The sequence below is a fragment of the Ornithorhynchus anatinus genome, chromosome 3 (genome assembly GCF_004115215.2).
Source record: "Ornithorhynchus anatinus isolate Pmale09 chromosome 3, mOrnAna1.pri.v4, whole genome shotgun sequence".
Classification (NCBI taxonomy): domain Eukaryota; kingdom Metazoa; phylum Chordata; class Mammalia; order Monotremata; family Ornithorhynchidae; genus Ornithorhynchus; species Ornithorhynchus anatinus.
The window spans coordinates 127,495,929-127,509,294 of record NC_041730.1 but is presented as its reverse complement, the minus strand read 5'-3'; the positions used below and the strand labels follow the sequence as shown (position 1 = coordinate 127,509,294).

General features: G+C 42.4%; 2 non-coding genes across 2 annotated transcripts; one reads left to right on the top strand and one right to left on the bottom strand.

Moving 5' to 3' along the window:
* Positions 1–6,010: 6,010 nt before the first annotated feature.
* On the top strand, positions 6,011–6,148 carry LOC114810904. Its single transcript, XR_003758594.1, has one exon. It is a non-coding gene; the product is annotated as a small nucleolar RNA SNORA7 (small nucleolar RNA).
* Positions 6,149–9,653: 3,505 nt separating this feature from the next.
* On the bottom strand, positions 9,654–9,791 carry LOC114810900. The gene has a single exon (XR_003758590.1). It is a non-coding gene; the product is annotated as a small nucleolar RNA SNORA7 (small nucleolar RNA).
* Between the last annotated feature and the right edge of the window lie 3,575 nt (positions 9,792–13,366).

Genomic DNA, 13,366 nt, shown 5'->3' with positions numbered 1-13,366 from the left:
ACCTGGGGCTTACAGTCTCAAACCCTATTTTACAGATGAGATACTAAGGCACAATGAGAAGTGAAGTGACTTTCCTAAGGTCATTCATTCATTCAATCGTATTTATTGAGAGCTTACTGTGTGCAGAGCACTGTACTAAGTGCTTGGAAAGCACAATTCGGCAACAGATAGAAACAATCCCTACCCAACAACGGGCTCACAGTCTAGATGGTGCCATTTTTATTCATAAGACTATTCAAATCCACTTGATTCCGCCTAAACCTAAGGTCTTTCTCCTGGATACCCTGAACCCCATAGGTGCTCCATGGATCCTGCATTCCTCTCCCAGAGTCCTAAGAGCAAGGCTGCTACTATCATGCATAAAGACACCCAATGCCACATTGGATCAAATGGGCGCTAGAGTTCCTGAAAAGCAGACAGTCATGTTTAAAGCCAGGAGACTGCCATTATCAATCAATAGGATTTAGAGAGTGTTTGTGCAAAGCACCATACTAAGCATTTGGGAGCATACGACAGAGTTGGTAGACACGAACCTGGAGTTCTCTGGCCAAAGCACCCTTTCTAAATACCAACCAGATGAGCTTTTGGCCCAACGGAGGTGGTCCGAACGAGTCAAGAGAAGCAGAGTGCCCTAGTGGATAGAGCACAGGCTGAGAGTCAGAAGGATCTGGATTCACATCCCAGCTCTGCCACTTGTGTCCTGTGTGATCTTGGGCAAATCACTTCTCTTCTCTGAGCCTCAGTGACCTTATCTATAAAATGGGGATTAAGTTTACGAGCCCCATGAGGGATATGGACAGTGTCCAACCCGATTTCCTTATATCTATCCCAGTGCTTAGTACAGTGCCTGACACACAGTATGTGCTTAACAAATACTATAAAAAAGAGCCTGAAATGAACCCTGACCTGAGGAATCAATCAATTACCCAGTGGTATTTATTAAACACTTTCTGGGTGAAGAGCACTGGGAGGCTTCAGTACAAAAGAATAAGTATAAGGCGGTCCATCTTGAACAGTCATTTCATGTCTCTGTGCCTTATTCTTTCCTTCTGGTGTTCTTAAAAAAATAATAATTATAATAGTGGTATTTGTTAAGCACTTACTATGTGTCAGGCCCTGGACTAAGTGCTGGGGTGAATACAAGCAAATCGGGTTGGACATAGTCCTTGTCCCACACTGGACTCACAGTCTCAATCCCCATTTTAGATGAGGTACCTGAGGCCCAGAGCAGTGAAGGTACTTGCCCAAGGTCACATAGCAGATAAGTGGCAGAGCCAGGATTAGAACCCATGACCTTCCGACTCCCAGGCCCGTGCTCTATTAGGCTATGCTGCTTCTCTGGTGGCTTTGACATGGCCCAGGGCCAGTCTGGGTGGGGGATAGATGTATCTTGGGGGCAGAGGGGTGGAAGTCTAAAACGACCAAAGTAGAATAGCCAAGCTTCAAACACTAGCAATGTCTTCTGGGCTTCAATCTGCACCTGACAGGTGCAATCTTGGTGGAACTGAACACTCTCCCTAGCTCCGTGCCAGGCTGCTTTGCCTGCAGCAGTTGTTCCTGGAGAGTCCCTTATGCCTGATCACATGGTTTGGGACCATACTGCACTCCATTTTAAAATATTTTTCCTGTCTTCCCTGCTTTCATACTGCCCATTTTGGCTCATTGTTCAGCAACTGCCTAGGAATCCTGCTCTCTCCAGACCTTGCAGATGACATCCAGGGAAGAGCACAAGGCATCGACTCTGTGCGGGTTGGCTGACTGCATTCCAGACCCTCGTGGAAAACGATTCTTCACATCTGGCGTGAATTATGGCCCCTAGGTAGATTGGGGGTTATAGGCGGAATTAAAGCTTTCTTTTTTGTTGTTTTAAATGCAGGTAAAAATCAAGCTTAAATTTCAAAAATTTCAGGGTCCAGATTTGATTTTAGTGATTCACATAGAACAACATCTGCATGGCCACTTTCTCCTGGGTAATGTTATTCCATTCCGGAAATGATGATGCAAATAACTTAAATGAAGAACCAAAATCACAGCTGCCTGCTGACTTACCCTAAATGGAGCGGTTTTGCCTTCCTGGTGCTATCAGCCTCCAGTTTCAACCTTATATTTAACAATATCAAATTGTTAGTGCTGAGAGGTCAGCATTATTGGCGTTATAGTACAAGTAGCACTTATGTGCATATCCCTATTCTCTCCTCATTCTCTTATCTGTAATTCATTTAAAAGCTGTCCCCCCTTGTAGACTCTAAGTTCCATGAGGGCAGAGAGCTACCAATTCTATGATATTGTACCCTCCCAAACACATAGTACAATGGTCTGCATACAGACAAAGTTCAATAAATACCTTTGATTGTTAGTAGTACTAGTAATACATTATTAAGCCCCACTTTTCCTCATCTCCTTCTCCTTAATGCATCACCCTGACTTGTTACATTTGCTCTTCTCCCCTCCCAGTCCTACAGCACTTATGAGAAGCATTGTGGCTTAGGGGAAAGAGCATGGCCTTGGGAGTCAGAGGCCATGGGTTCTAATCCCGGCTCCGTCACTTGTCATCTGTGTGACTTTGGGCAAGACACTTAACTTCTCTGTGCCTAAGTTACCTCATCTGTAAAATGGGGATTAAGACTGTGAGCCCCTCGTGGTACAACCTGATAACCTTGTATCTTCCCCAACACTAGGACAGTGCTTCGCACCTAGTAAGCGCTTAACAAATACCATCATCATTATTATTATTATTATCATTATTACGTGTAATATTTATTTGCATTGATTTCTGTCTCCCCCTTCTAGACTGTAAGCTCTTTATGGGCAGGGAATGACATTGTTATTGTTGTGTCGTTCTTTCCCAAGCACTTAGTACAGTGCTCTGCACAAAGTAAGCGCTCAAAATGTACAATTGAATTAATATGCATTGTACTAGGCACTTGGGAAGCACAGAATAACAAAGGGGGATATTCTCTGCCCACAAGGAGTTCATATTCTAACAAACTAAAATATTCACAACACTCAAAATGAATAAACTGAGCAGAGGGGGAAGATGTGGCTCTCATGCAAGAGATGAGCAGAAACTAGCAGTTGACGCCAACAGGGATGATGCTCTCGGGAGGCTTTAGAGCTTATGGTAAGGAGTTTCTCTTTGATGTGGAAATATATGGGGAACCACTGGAAGTTTTTAAGGAGTGGGACAGATGGACTGACTTTTTTTTTTAGAAAAATGATCTCAGCAGATGAGGGAGGTATGGTCTGGAGTGGGGAGAGACAAGAGATGGGTCATTTAGGAGGCTTCTGGAGTAGTCAAGGTGAAATACGATAAGTACTTGGATCAGCATAGTAACGGTTTGGATGAAGAGGAAAGGGCAGATTCTATAGATGTCATGAATGTAGAACCGACTCGATTTGGTGACAGATTTAATGTGCGGGGCAAATGAGATGAGTAGAGGATAAAGCCAAGCATATGAGCTCGTGAGACAGGGCAGATAATGCCATTTCCTACAGAGATGCAAAAGACAGGGGGAGGACTGGGTTTGGGTTGGAAGATGAGGAGTTCTGTTTGGGACATGTTCAGTCAATTGTATTTATTGAACTTGATAATGGTTATTTGTTAAGCACTTACTGATTTGAAGGATTGGCAGGACATCCACGTAGAGATGTCTTGAAGGGTGGAGTAAATGTGAGACGGCAGAGAGGAGAAAGGTTAGATTTGGGAATGTTCTTGTCTAAAGATGGTAGTCGAAGCTATGGGGGTGAATGAGTTCTCCAAAGGAGTCAGTGTGGGTGGAGAATAGAAAGTAACTCATTACTGAACCTTGAGAGATCTCCAGAGTTAAAGTGAGAGAGGCAGAAGAGTAACATGAAAAAGAGACTGAGAAAGAGTGGCCAGAATAAGAGAACCAGAAGCCGAAGTTGAATAATGTTTTCAGGAAAAGGCAGATGAGAGGTTGAGGGTGATTAAGATAGAGTAGAGGCCACTGCGTTGGGCAAGAAGGAGTTCAGGGGTAACTTTAGAAAGGTCCATTTCCATGGAGTGAATGGGGACAGAAGCCAGGGGTCAATGAAGGAATTGAAGGAGAGGAAGTGGAGGCAGCAAGCACAGACAACTCGCTCAAGGAGTTGGGAAAGGAGTGGTAGGAAAGAGATGGCACAATACCTGGAAGGAACTGGGTGTCAAGGTAGGTTTGCTTTAGGATAGGGGTTACATGAGGATGTTTGAAAGCAGAAGCAGCATGGTGTAGTGGATAGAGCATGAGCCTGGGAGGCAGAAGGTCGTGGGTTCTAATTCTGGCTCGGCCACTTGTCTGCTGTGTGACCTTGGGCATGTCACTTCACTCCTCTGGGCCTCAGTTACCTCATCTGTAATAATAATAATGTTAATATTAGTATTTGTTAAGGGCTTACCCTGTGCCAGGCACTGTTCTAAGAGCTGGGGTAGACACAGGGTAATCAGTTGTCCCACATAAAGCTCATAATCTTAATCCGCATTTTACAGATGAGGTAACTGAGGCACCGAGAAGTTAATTGACTTGCCCAAAGTCACACAGCTGACAGGTGGCGGAGCCGGAATTAAAACCTATTACCCCTGACTCCTCAGCTCGTGCTCTTTCCACTGAGCCACGCTGCTTCTCTAAAATGGGGATTAAACCTGTGATCCCCACATAGGACAGGGATTGTGTCCAGCTCGATTTGCTTGTATCCATCCCAGCACTTAATACAGTGCCTGGCACGTAGTAAGTGCTTAACAAGAACCATCATCATCATTATTATTATTATTATTGTTATTAACCTCGGATTAACCTCCCAGCCCCTTACTCTATTTTCCCTACCGACTACCTCACCTAAGTACTTTGGTTCTAACCCACTAGCCTTACAGAATTTATGTGTAATAATAATAACAATAATAATAATAATGATATTTAAGTGCTTACTACATGCCAGGCACTGTATAACACTTAAGTATATATTCTTATGTACATAAGTATATTCTTACTTTTGGTTGCTTCCCTTTCTTGTAGTTTATGTTAATGCATGTCTTCCCTGCTAGATTGTAATATCCTTGAGAGCAAGACTAGCCTACCACCTGTATTAGACTCTCCCAAGCTCAAGTACATTGCTCTGCATAAAACTCTCATTCATTCAATCATATTTATTGAGCACTTACTACGTGCAGAGAACTCTCAGAGAATACTTTTGATCGAAAAGATTTGTGAATGTCAAAACTAAGTACAATTAGTTCTCCAAGAAGGTGGTTGTTATGGTCTTGAAGAATCCCACAGTAAGGAAAATTCAAATTGTGATTTCTCACTCAGTGCCCAAAATACATCCCATTAATTCCAGATAGATATGCATTGTCAGAAGAGCATTGACTTAATTCTGTCATTACATTATGTACTGTGAGCTCCTGCTAGACTGTGAGCTCTCTGTGGGTAGGAAATGTGTCTGATGTTATATTGTAATCTCCCAAGCACTTAATACAGTGATTAACACAGTAAATGTGCAATGAATATGATTGATAAACAATAATAATATTCCAAATGTGTAGTGAATGCACACATCATGGAAGAACTGACTGCATTCTATGCCTGTACTTACCATGACTGATATGAAAGTTAAAAGAACGAACAGCGAGTAAAAATATATTTTTTTATCATAAAAGTGGTTGTTATATATAAGATAAATTACACTAGAAAAATTAGAAGACCATTATTCTCCAGGATACTCACTGCTAACTTTCCTTGCCCTCTTCACAAATTGCTTACTTACTTTTCACTTAGATTCAGTGATTTAAGGGGGAAATGCAACAATTCAAATGAAATTGGATGAAAGTGATGTAATCAAGGCCTGAATTTTAACTAGAGTGAAGCATCCTTCTAGGTTGTAAATTCCTTGAGGCCAGGGATAATGTCTATCAATTCTATTGTATTGTTCTCTTCCAAATGCTTAGTACTGTGCCCTGCACACAGTAAGTGCTCAATAAATGCCACTGATTGATTAGCACAAGACTGAAGATGAGATTCCCTTCTCAGGATGGCTCCTGGAGAGTTTCCAGTACCCTACCAGTCTCGACTAAGGGAGGGAGGATCAAGCAGAGGCATACCCATTCCATTCCTAGCTTGGGCAGTGGCTAGAGAGTGGAAAGTAATCTGCTACAAATCAAAACTCACCTGTGCTGGGCAGCAGCGATATGGGAGAGAGTCAAGGGCTGAGACTCAAGTTTACTGCTTAGAAGGAAGCAACAAAATAAAGAACTTCCATATTCTTTTCCAAGAAAACTCTGGGGATATAGTACCAGACTGATTGCAGATGGAGATGGGGCGTTCTGGGAGAGAGTGTATCCATGGAGTCTCTATGGGTCGGAAACAACTCGACAGCATAAGATAAGAAGATGAGATATACAGAATCCCAAAAGACATCTGACTCCTCTTTCGGTGGTGATAAAACTAATAATAATAACTGTGGTATTTGTTAAGTACTTACTATGTGACAGGCACCTTACTAAGCACAGGGGTAGATGTAAGATAATTGGGTTGGACACAGTCCCTGTCCCATATAGGGCTCTCAGCCTCAATCCGCATTTTATAGATGAGGTACTTGAGGTTTGAGAATCCTGCTGAACAAGGTCCCTGTCTCGCATGGGACTCACATTCTTAATCCTCATTTTACAGATGTTAGCTTTCTATTATTATTATTATTATTATTAAAAGGAGTATCATTGTTACTATTATTTGCAACAAATTCCCTGCCCACAATAAGTTTACACTCTAGTAGAGGAGGCAGAGAACTGTCCTGAGATAGACAACATGGACCCAGTGTTGATACATGGAAATGAAGCGGCAGACTGTCTGCCCTGATTGCAGGAGTGAGATTTCCACTGCAGGGGAATGGTTAGTATAATGAGGGAAGCCTGAAAGAACAAACCCAGCATGGTGCAGCCCCAGTTAACCTGGCCCTAGGTCCAGCAAGTAGAGAGAAACACTTAGGAATCCAAAAGGGATAGTAATAATAGTCTTTTTGATATTAAATCCATTCTTTGTTGATTAGTTTAATGATGCATTATTGGGGAATTGGGGAAATGGTGATTCCCCCACCAATGTTGGGTGACAATTTAATAGATGAGAAGCAGCCTGGCCTAGTGGAAAGAGTACGGGTTTGAGAGTCAGAGGACCTGTGTTCTAATCCTGACTCTGCCACTTGTCTACTCTGTGATCTTGGGCAGATGACTTAACTTCTCTGTGCCTCATTTACCTCATCTGCCAAATAGGGATGAAACTCTCCCTGCTATGATTTAGATTGTGAACCCCATATGGAACAGGGACTGTGTCCAGCAGGATTCTCTTTTATCTATCCCAGTGCTTAGTACAGTGCCTGGCCCATAGTAAGTACTTAGCAGGTAGCATTAAAAATACTATGTGCCAGAATACTGGGGTAAGTATAAGATAATCAGATGAGACACAGCCCCTCTCCTAAAGGGGGCTAAGAGTTAGGGAGAACAGGTATCTTGTCCCCATTTTATAGATGACTAAACTGAGACCAAGAGTGGTCAAGTGTCCACAAGGTCAGGCAGCAGACCAGGGACTGACCTGGGGCTAGAATCTGGGTTTCTTGACTTCCAGCCCCATGTTATTTCCATGAGACCACTCTGCCTCTGGACAGCTTTTATTTTAGGCCTCTAGATGAAAAGAGGCAGGTAAAATAGGGTTTCACTGTATTTACTTTTGCCAAGGATTCAAGGGAAAGAATGAGAAAGGAAATTTTATACCTTGAGAAGATTTATGAAAGGTCTGTTAGTATGAGCTTTCTCAAGGAGTCACCTAGGACAAGGATCTGGCCATTACAATAATGCAGATTTATTTGCCATTTTAAATGGAGGGCTCTCTAAAGCTCAGATTTCGTATCTGGTTTCCAAAATATTGGAAGATTATCTTAATTAGTTAAGCCTCTTGGGTATGCAGAATTGGGCTGGGATTCTTGCAACAATAGCCAAATAAATTTGAAAATGTTCCCGTCTGTTCAATTTCTTTCCCATCGCTCTCAGTTCTCCTTTCCTTTTCCCCGTTCCATCTCCTCTACTTCCTTTATCTCTCATTGCCCTTCATCAATTCTAGACTTAATGAAGTTATTGTAGTTAGTTATTTGAGTTAATATTTAGTAGGAATAGTATTTGTTAAGGTCTTACAGTGTGCAAAGCACTGTACTAAGCCCTGGGAGAGACTACACTGGTGGGAATTAGATATGGTTCCTTGTCCCACATGGGGCTCAGAATCTAAGTTACTGATATATGACTTCCTGGAGGAGAATGTCCAATGAAAAATATACCCAAGCACCAAGGATCTCTCCACAGTGAGTAAATGTTTGGAAAGAGCTATGAAATTAGGGGATGGAAAGTGTGTGGTGATATTCCACTAATGAAGGAGGCCTCTCTGCTTGTCACTTTTAATATATATGCTCCCATTTCCTCATCAGCAAATGTTTAAACATTAAAGGGATCTAGGGGATGTGGGAAAGGAGAATTGGATGTTGGGTTGCCATGGAAATAGTTAATCTACTCTCTCTGGTTTCAAGTTCCATGTTTGGACTGAGGCTGGTTGCAGATGGAGACTCGCCGATGTGTAGGTTACAGAGCCATCGTTAAAAGAACGAGGCAGCTTAGATTTCTGAACATCCGGAAGCCTGTGGCTAGCTCTGGCTCTGCCGGGATTTCACTGCGATGCGAGGAGGCAAAATCTCTTTGTTTATTGGTGTTTCGGTTTTCCCATCTGTAAGCGTCTCTCCGCCTGAATCGGTAGGGCCCTTTGAGGATGGATTCAAATGTTGCTCAGTTCAGAAAGGATGATCAACAGCACATGGAATAAGTGTTATAATATTCAAAGTCACTACTGCACCTTGACACCATACAACTCCATGAGACTGAACTTTTCCACTCCAGAAGAATGGAAGAATGATGATTTTGGAGGTGGAGGGGGCACGGGGCAGGAAGGCCCCAGATAACACAGGGTCGATTATCAAGATTTCTTGCCTTTCCCCTTCCTTGCACCTTCTGTACCTCCTGGGAAGTCAGCTGCATGTCCTTAATCAGCCCGATCATTGTGCTTACAACTTTCATTGAAGTTCCTTGTTGTTTCCAGTTGGTTCCCTTGGGAGGAAAACAAAATGATCCTAATTCAAAACAGAGTTCACTTTAACCAAATTAGAAAGCCAACCCCAAAATTGTTTTGGTTCAGCTCCAGTTCCTATCATTTGTCAGGCAGGGGGAGGCTCCTAACGTCTGTGGATTAGAGGCAGTCCATAGTGCTTGGAGGAGTTAACGTGAATGGAGTGCTTTAGAGAAGTGTTTGGAAAATGAGTATTTGAGAGTCAGAGAGGATGGATGGCATCTTTAAAATCAGAGGTTAGAGAGGAAGAGGTCAAATGGGATGGACAGTCCACCTTCAGTTGTTGTTGTCTTATGCCGTCGCGTCGCATCTGACCCATAGTGATGCCATGGACACATCTCTCCCAGAACGCCCCCCTTCCATCTGTGATCGTTCTGGTAGTGGATCCAGAGAGTTTTCTTGGTAAAAATTCGGAAGTGGTTTACCATTGCCTTCTTCCGAGCAGTAAATGAGTCTCCGCCTTCGACTGTCTCCCATGCCGCTGTTGCCCAGCACAGGTGAGTTTTAACTTGTAGCAGATTGCCTTCCACACGCTAGCCACTGCCCAAGATAGGAATGGAATGGACAGTCCTCTGCTTGACTTTCCCTCCTGTAGTCAAGACTGGTAGAGTACTGGAAACTCTCCTGGTGCGACCCTGAGAGGGCCCACCTTCAGTACCCTGCTAAAATATCATCTCTTCCAAGAAATCTTCCCTAACTAAGCACTCATTTCTCCTAACCTCTCTCTCCTCTGTGTTGCCTGTGCACTTGATTTTGCATCCCTTAAGCATTCTAATACTCACCCCGGACCCACAATACTTAGGTATATATCCTTATTGTCTACTGTTCCTTCTTTATGTAATTTAATTTACCGTCTGTCTCTCCCTGAAGACCATAAGCTCCTTCTGGGCAGGCATCATGTCTACCAGCTCTGTTGTACTGTACTTTCCCAAAAGCTTAGTATAGTGCTCTGCACGTAGTAAGCACTCGATAAATACCATTGATTGATAACTGATTATTAATTAGTGTGGAATCATCCCAGTGCTGCGGTCTGATGCTTATGCGGAATAAGATTGAAATTATGCTCCAGTCTGTACCCTGAAAACTCTACACAGAACCACCAATTTCCATCATAGATATAGAGTTGAACATTCACCGATTTCTACTCTCTGGGCAATACAATATCCAGTGAGGCATTGATAGTCAAAGAAAGATTAATAATGATGATTGTAGTATATGTTAAGCACTTTGTGCCAGGCACTGTATTAAGAGTTGGGGTAGATACAAGTGATCAGGTTAGAAGCAGTTCCTCTCCCACTTGGGGCTCACAGTCTTAATCCCCATTTTCTAGAAAAGGTAAGTGAAGCACAGGGAAGTAAAGTGACTTGCCCACAATCACATAGCAGACAAGTGGAAGAGCCGGGATTAGGACCCAGGTCCTTCTGGCTCCCAGGCCTGTGCTCTTTTCACTAGACCTTGCTGCTTCGGTCCGAATCATTTTCCTACAAAAACGTTCTGGCCATGTCACCCCACTCCTCAAAAAACTCCAGTGGTTGTCCATCTACCACTGTATCAAAAACTCCTTTCCACGGATTCTCTCCTCTCTCATATCCAACTATCTTCCACTCTCCCCACTTTCAAAGCCCTCTTAAAATCATATCTCCAAGAGGCTTTTCCATACTAAGCCCTCATTTTTCCTAACTGCTCTCCCCACCCTGCATCGATGATGAACTTTCCTGCATACCCCTTAAGCCCTTAGCTACTCAGCCCAGCCTCACAGTGCTTTTGTAAATATTATTATTATTATTATTATTAGTTATCAATTGTATTTTTTGAGCACTTACTGTGTGCAAAACACTTTACTAAGGGCTTGGGAGAGTACAATACAACAAATATATAATACAACAAGTACAATACAATAAGCATATATTCTTATATTCTACCATTTCCCCTATCCACAAATCAATCAATGGAATGTATTATTATTGTAATTATTAATAAAACAATAATAATAATGGTATTTATTAAGTGCTTAATATGTGCCAGGCACTGTACTAAGCACTGGGGTGGATACAAGCAAATCAAGTTGGACACGGTCCCTGTCTTTTGTGGAGCTGGCAGCCTCAATCCACATTTTACAGATGAGGTAACTGAGGCTTAGAGACGTGAAGTGACTTGTCCAAAGTCACACAGCAGACAAGTGTCAGAGCCAGGATTGGAACCTATGACCATCCAATCCCCAAGCCTGTGCCCTAACCACTTCGACAAGCTGCTTCTGAGAGCTTACCATGTAAAGAGCACTTGTACTAAGTACTTGGGAGAGTACATTCTATTTTAATGTCTGACTTCCCCTGTAAGCTCCTTACGGGCAAAGTTTGTGTCTAGCAATTCTGTTGCATTTTACTTAACCAAGTGCTTAGTAAAGTGATTTGCACACCGCAAGCACATAAAAAATATGATTATTTTGATCAATTATCAACTGAAGTTTCTCAGATGGAGAAAACCATATAAGAGATGATGTTATTAGCTTCATCTTTATACCTGAAAAACAGTTTCACCGCTACACAATGTAAACAGATGTTCCTGAGGGAGGGAGTATCATTTTAATTCTTATTTAAAGATAATGTTGCCTATGGAATTTCCACTCTTGGTGCTTGATTATTACTAAAAAGACTCATATATAGTCCATAGCACTGGGGAGTGTATGTCTACTGTCTGCAAAAGGTCAGGAAATGACTTAGTTTCAGGGTTGGGACTGAGGGTTTGACATAAGGAATATCTACTCATGCAACCCAACACAATTAGTAGAATGTTTTTTTGATACAGAGGTGGATAGGCAACCACTGGGGTTTTTTGAGGAGCGGGGTGACAGGTCCAGAATGTCTTTGTAGGAAAATGATTTGGGCTGAAGCATCAAGGTCTAGTGAATAGAGCACAGGCCTGGGAGCCAGAAGGACCTGGGTCCTAATCTTGGCTCTTCCACTTGTCTGCTGTGTGACTGTGGACAGGTCACTTTACTTCTCTGTGCCTCAATTACCTCATCTAGAAAATGGGGATTAAGACTGTGAGCCCCATGTGGGACAGGACCTGTGTTCAACCTGATCACTTGTGTCTACCCCTGCTCTAAATACAGTGTCTGGCTCAGAGCATCATCCTTACTTTCTCCCTTTGTTCTTCTCCCCTCCCAGCCCCAAAGCACTTATGAAATATCTGTAATTTATTTATCTACTCAGTGTGGCTCAGAAGAAAGAGTACAGGCCTGGTACTCAGGGCACCTCCGGTTTTAATAGACGAACTGCCACTTGTCTGCTGTGTGACCTGGAGTAAGTCACGTAAGTTCTCTGGGCCTACTTTAAAAACAGTTGAGTGTTTGGGGGTTTTTGGAAGGTTTTTTCAGAGAATAAATGTAGAATTCATTTTATGGCAAGGTGGGATTTTTTTGTTTCTTTCAAGTGCTTTAATTTAAAATTTAAGTTGTGTTGAAAAAACAGCTACAAAAATGTACTGTACTTTTTACTATAATTGACTGTATAATGTAAACCTAATAATTTTGGCATGGCTTTTCATTTTTGCATTTTTGCTTCACTTTTGTGCCACTGATTTTTTTCCCTGAAGTAATATTTGTTGCATCAAAGCAACTATTATGTGGTGACTTGCCCTTATCACAGATTATTTAATAGTTTTATAGGTTTTCTGAACTAAAATGGGAATTACATGTATGTTTTCCCTTCCCCTTAGACATGAGGGGCAGGAACTGTGTCCATTCTGCTCATCTTGAACAGTGCTTAGTATAGTGCTTGGCACAAAGGAAGCACTTACCAAATACCACAATTGTCATTGTGAGGAATTAGTTGTTTTGATGTTGATTGGTTATGATAATCATTATGTGCCAAGCCCTTTGCTAGGTGCTGGGGTGGGAACATGGCAATCAGATGGAACCCAGTGGCTCACCATTTAGAAGGGTGGGAGAGTAGATATTTCTTCCCCCTTTTACAGATGAGGAACCTGAGTTGCAAGGAGGTTAAGACAGCAACACCATCCTTCCTGCTTCACAAGCCCATACCCTTGACATTTTCCTGGACTCCTTTCTTTCATTCAACCCACATATTCAATCCATCTCTAAATCCTGTTGATCCTGTCTTCACGGCATCGCTAAAATCCACCCTTTCCTCTCCATCCAAACTGTTACCACGTTACTACAATTACTCATCTTACCCTGCCTGGATTACTGCTTCAGCCTT